Source organism: Neomonachus schauinslandi, chromosome 12, assembly GCF_002201575.2.
Source record: "Neomonachus schauinslandi chromosome 12, ASM220157v2, whole genome shotgun sequence".
NCBI classification, from domain to species: domain Eukaryota; kingdom Metazoa; phylum Chordata; class Mammalia; order Carnivora; family Phocidae; genus Neomonachus; species Neomonachus schauinslandi.
This window is the reverse complement of record NC_058414.1, coordinates 11180791-11187278: the sequence shown is the minus strand read 5'-3', so window position 1 is coordinate 11187278 and position 6488 is coordinate 11180791.

Sequence of the window (6488 nt, the reverse complement as noted above, 5' to 3'; positions counted from 1 at the left end):
AAGAAAGAAAGAAAGAAAGAAAGAAAGAAAGAAAGAAAGAAAGAAAAAGAAACTACCACTTACTCATCATACAGAGCAGAGGTCTCAGGATACCTGGGTGGTGGTCCCAGCTTCCCCTCACTAACTGGCCTCAGGCCCAGGCCAGGGAGGATTCTTTGAGCCTCTGTAGGCTCTGAGTCCATCTGTGGGATGATGATAGGAAAACCAGGCCGCAAACCTCCCAGGATGTGTGTGGGTTTGCAATGAGATAATGCATGTGAAAGTATAAAGGGACACAAATGTGTAAGAATTATTATCATCCTTTTGCAACTGCAGAGAACTGCAAGCTACTCTTTCCCATATATACTCCTCCAGCATCAGTCACATTTTTTTTTTTTTTGTATTCAAGTACTGCTTCTGCCTCAATCACATGAATGCAAATAATACATCCCGACAGTCTCTTCTGTTCACCCACTGGCAAAAATAAATAAATAAAAGAAGAAAGACAGCCAATAAATCAACAACTTGAGTAAACTAGATATTTTGACTTTTACTTAACACAGTCTTCGAGCACATTTTGGATCATGAAGATCTCGATTCTCAGTTTTTTAAAAGACAAGAACAAAGAAAAGGCAGCTAATCTTTCCTCTTATGCCCATCAGAATAGCGGAAAACAAAAGGGAAAGAAGATGCTGACGTCTCCTGTGTGTCCCCATTTCTTCACCTTAGATTCTTGGCAGAGCCTAACTGCTCTCCACCTCAGTGGTAAACATAAACAAAACACATTTTGCAAAATAGTGGAGTTAAAAAAAAAAATGATTTGCCTTAGTGTGAGTTAAATAATGCCGTAATGCTGTGACTTTCTATTTTAACACAAGAACTCTTTTCCCAATGAAATCTTCTATGGAACCCTAAAGTATAAAAAAGAGAGTTACTCCCCTTGTAATTGGGATGGTGGGGTCTCAGAGCCCAGCCCCCTTGCCTTCCTCTTGTCACCCACCCCTTTTCTGCAGTGGCTCCTAAGACAGCTCAAAAAATCCCCAAGTCATGCTGAAAACATTGGAACCCCCCTGTAATGATAAACAGGCACTTACAGATGTACTGGGCTCTGAGGTTGCCCTTCCTCCATATCTAAAATTCCACCATTATACATTCATTTATTGCTCTCTCTCATCAGTTCTCTTTTCAAATGCAAATCTCCTAGGAAATTTTAATATAGTGAGTCCTCAAAATGATTAAGCGTATAAGACAGATTTTTTTTTCCTCTTTGGCAAAAATTGGATGAAGTAGGAGACTTGAAGATATTTGTATTCGTTTCCTAGGGCTGCCATGACAAACTACCACAACCTGGGTGGCTTAAAACAACAAAAATCTATTGTCTTATAGCTCTGGAGGCTAGAAGTCCAAAATCAAAGTCTCAGCAGGGCCTTGCTCCCTCTGAAACCTCTAGAGAAAGATCCTTCCTTGCCTCTTCCTGGCTTCTGGTGATGTCTGTCAATCCCTTGCGTTCATTGGCTTGAAGCTGCTTCACTCCAACTCATGCCTCCCTCGTCATATGGCATGCTCCCTGTGTCTCTCCTCTTCCTAAGGACATCGGTCATACAGGATTAGAAGCCCACCCTAGGCCAGTCTGACCTCATCTTAACTGAGTACATCTGCAACAAACCCCCTTTCCAAATCAGATCACATTCCGCCATTCCGGGAGTTAGAACTGCAACGTATCTTTTTCCGGAGGGACTCAACGCAACCCATAACAACATTGAAGGAGATAGTCAGAGGGGGGTGAAGGATCCTCAACGGAGAGGACAAAGGATGGGCCTGAGAACAAGCCCCACACTCTCCCCTGCGTGTCTCTGCCCTGTCATGTGTGCTGTGCCCAACTACCATTCTTGCCCTTCCTTACCCCTGCAGTTCTTCCATCTCCTCACGGTGGCCCCCAATTAATTGCTGGGAAATTCCAAGGGGATATGTCATGTGTGCTGAAAAACTACTAGCTGCAAGTGACAAAATTCCAACTCATATTGGATGAAGTTAAATTTAAAGGAGAGGAGAAGGAAGGTGTTGACTGAAAAGTCTGTATGTGTGTAGGTAGGCTTCAGGCAAGGTGGGATCCAGGGGCTCAACCAATCTCTGCTGAGTTCTATTTCTGTTTTTCAGCTAGGCGTTATTCACACTAATACAGACTTTCTTTAGTCAACCAAGGAGGTGGCTGGACACAGCTGCATTTTACATAGTCAGTCCTACTGTTTGCATTCCCAGAGAATAAGCACCTTGTCCAAAGGGACACACTATTCCTCTTGGCCAGGCAGGAGAGATAGTTGCATGCCAGGTAAACAATGAACACATATGCTGTATAGAACCCACCATGATGACTGCCATTTTCTTCGTCTTTTGTGCTGGTCTCCTCCTGTAAATGCAGGACTACCATCTTTGCTTCAGTTGCCCATCATAGGGCTGCCTGCTGGGAGGTGATGCCTTCCATCGGCCACGTTCTCAGGCATCCTCAGTACTCTGAATTCCCGTACATCCCACGTCTGTGTGACGTGACAGATTCTCTTGGCCTTTGGAGTTGTACTTGATCATAAGGCTCTGAATATGTTGTTCCTTATGCATGAACAGCTTACCAGTTTTCTTTTGGAAAATAGCTCAGAAGTGCTTAGACCTTTTTTTGCTTGAGGATTAACACCTCTTTCATGTCTCTAAACTGAAGATAATGAAGGCTCTCGTTTTTGTCGATGCAAACATTCACACACACCCAGGTAAGTACCCACCTACCCATCCACCAGTGAGATGCTACTGTTGAGCCAAGCCTATCTGCTGCATGCTTTCTTCATTTACAGTGAGTTATTTCCCAGGAGGCTCTTCGGTCCGGCTTGCAAATAGACTACTTACAGATAGCATAACTAGCCTACCCAACATTTCCAAACCTTTCTGAATTACAGCAAGGGAACACAGTTTAACACTGAAACTAGGACCATTGGTGTCTCTATCTGATCGTCTCAGAAGTTTGTAGGTACTAGTTAAGACACCCTTCCCTAGAGATTCTCAATACCTTGAAAAATGGTGGGAATTCAAATACTGTATTGCCTACATTTGAGAAACAACCAGATTCCAGAACAAAAATAAGGTTTCTTAGGTCTGTCCTTGTTCCCCTAACTGACCTGATCCCTGAGTGAGAGCAGTTAAAGAAGGTAGCCCCCTCGTTCCCCGGCCAGAAAGCCCTGACTCGCAGAGCTGTCTCATGGATGTCCTTAGGAGAAGAGGGGATCTCGGTGGGAGGCATGCAAAGAGACCAAGCAAGAACCAAAGTTCCAGACCCCAGTGTCACCCGCTCATTATGCTCTCGGCAGCTCACCCTCCCCCCTCTGACCTCCTAATTTCCTAAAGTGCTCTCTTCTGGATTCGCTCCCAGGGCCATGACAAATGATTCCTAGACTGAGCTGATTTGACTTCCTGAGGGCAACCCTCGGCCCATGTCGGTTTCCTGCTGCCCTCTCTCATTTCCTGCCATCGTGGTTCTGCAAGCACTGCACCCACCAGCCACGGTGCATGGAGGGAAAGCGTTGGGGGATGCCGGCCAATCCTCAGCCGCACAAATGTCTCAGGAGTGCCCCTGGGAGGTAAACACTCCCTGACGGGGAGCAGAGAGGACCCACGTGAGCTTCCCCACGCTGACTGGCAGGTTGCCAGCGAGGGTGTATGCATCACACAGGTGCCCTTCCCAGGGTCTCTCACTCAGCACCCCCGTAATTTATTCTTCCATCTTCCTGGAACACTGGGATTATAAATGTAACCCAGATGTCAGCTGTGTCCCTCTTCACCTTGGAGATGTAGCTGTAATTGGCTTGGACCTCAGCCAGTCCCACGAGTTGGGAAGACCTCAACCCCTCCCTGTGGATTTCTGCAAAGTTCAGAGCCCCACAGGACAAGTTCTCACTCCACAGGAAACCCACCCACAGTGGGCATGGGGCCAGTTTGGTAGATTTTACTGATGATTTGAGTAGCTTTGGTGGATTTTCTCCACCAAATAAAATAAGTTTCTTTCTGTATCTCAAACAAAGCAGTTGAGTGAGCAGCATCTGTTTCTGGAGAACTCAACTTCTTTCCCTAGGAGCTCATTCGTGTGGCATGCTTGTTCACCTCCTCAGTCTCCCTCTACCCAGGTCCACTCTACCACCTTCAGGATCATCTCCCATCCACCTGGCAGCCATGTTCAGCCCTTCTTTGAGTTTCCTTAAAGGTCAAGCAGCGACCTGTGGGACACATGTGGTCTGCCGATGCATATTATTTGAGGTGCGGGAGTAAATTTAGCCCTGTCCTCTTCATTTTGCTGTGGTCTCCACCACTCCCATACTTGTAGCTACATTCATTGACGTGATCTGTCTCCCCCCGAAAACATTCGAGGTTGCATGGTTTTGCCCCACACAGTCCACTCACACAAACTGTGGGTTTTATCTTGAGTCTTTTCATTAAACGGGCTATAAAGGAGAGGATGTGACCTCAAACACATCACTAGCAGCTAGTTCCAATATTTCCCACTAGAATTTCTGTCCTTCGTCTGTCTCTGGCCATGCCCCACTGCATTATTTTAATTTACTCTGCTCTTCTCCTGTTCAATGCCCAGCCTCCCTGATTTCTCTTTCCTTAGGGAGAGCAGTTCGCTTCTGCCCCTCTAAACTGGGTGTTTTGAGAGACTCCAATGTGCAGCAAACCAAGGCCCCTCCAGTCAACAGGATCTGTCTTCCTTAGAAAGAGGTTTAGAACATCTTGTACAAGCTCATCTTGTCTTTTGGCTCTCACTCCCTAGCCCTCTACACACGCACCCAGCAACTCATCAGTATATTTTTTTCCAAAAAGGGTATGAAGAATTCCGAGGAGGAATATCAGTGAATAAAACTTCCTGTATTCGCTACATAAGAAACTGGGAAAACAGAGACCGCATATCTGGGAACACAATGAGGAGTTCGGATATTTTAAGAAAAGACGAGAAGCAGTGGTCATGTACTTGGGAACCATGATGTTCATGCGAAGAGGTACCTCTCCGACCTCAGTAGTGTGGGGTTCAGAGGAAGGGCTCTGAGATCAGAGTGAAGTTCACCTGAGTGGTGAGGGACAATGAGGGACAACCAAGAAGCACCACCCCCACCCAAAGCTGCAGCAAGGGACCAGAAGGACTCGTGGAACAGAGCTTAGGGTGGCCATGGAAGAATGTTAATGAACACCAAAGAGTATGTGGGTCCTCAGAGAACATAGCAGGGGAAATGAAGGCCATAGGAGCTCTGTGCTGCATCATCCAGTGGCTGAGAGCTGAGAGCCAGTGATTATTTTTATACTTTTGTTATTGTAAGAGCCCTCTCACGGCCCTTCCAGGATCCAGCATGGCTGAGGAGGGAAGCCCGAGTTCTACAGACAAGGTGAAGGGTAGGCCTTCTCGATCTCTGTCTCCTCATCTGTCTATCCACAATGTATAGCACATGGTTCTGCTTTTTATGACAATGACTGTTGTCTCACTTCTTTGGGTTTTTTTTTTTTAAGATTTTATTTATTTAACACACAGAGAGAGATAGTGAGAGAGAGAGCACAAGCAGGGGGGGCAGCGGCAGGCAGAGGGAGAGGGAGAAGCAGGCTCCCCGCCGAGCAAGGAGCCTGATGCGGGGCTCAATCCCAGGACCCTGGGATCATGACCTGAGCCGAAGGCAGACGCTTAAAGACTGAGCCACCCAGGTGCTCCTTCCTTGGGGTTTTAATATTAATCAGAAGCATACAAGACAGAACAGACCTAGATTTAAATCAGTTCTCCACCATTACTATCTTTGTAGCTTTGCCAGGTCAATTCACTCAGTTTGCCCATCTGTAAATTGGAAATAATGATATCCATCTCACAGAGTTATTGTGGGAAGGAGAGTAGATGGTATATCTAAAGGGGCGGGCCTTCTGTCTGGTCTAGGAGATGCCAAGAAAAGCAAATTTCCTCTTCCTCTTACTTTTTATGCCAACTGAGCCCCAGGTTACCAGTTACAGCTTTTTCATACTCGCTAAGGAAGACACTAGAGATGTGGGGATTTAAGTCTCTGTTCTACTTCACCTATAAAAGTGGGACTTGTTGTGAATACTTTCCCTACTGAAGTATACAAAGTCACAGAACTATTTCAAGAGTCTATTACTCACAAAGAGCTCTTGGGAGAAACATTTCTTCAAAGAAACAACCTGCCAATTCCAGATAACTTGCTACTCTTTCCTGCTCGTGATCTTTTAGAAATCATTTACCAGTACATCCTTCAGAAAGAGCAAAGATTCAAAGCGCCTGACCCTTAGGTCCTCTAGGTCTTTCTTTATACAAACCCATCAACAAGTGTGGCTCGCAGGATGACAGTGTGCAATAGAGCTCAGCGGAGAGGTTTCCTTCCTAGTCCAGATGGCATACAGCTGGGCAAACTTAGCTCGAGTCTCCATTCGATCATTGAGTCATTCAACAAGCGTGCACTGAGTGTGATACACGTGAGCAGCTG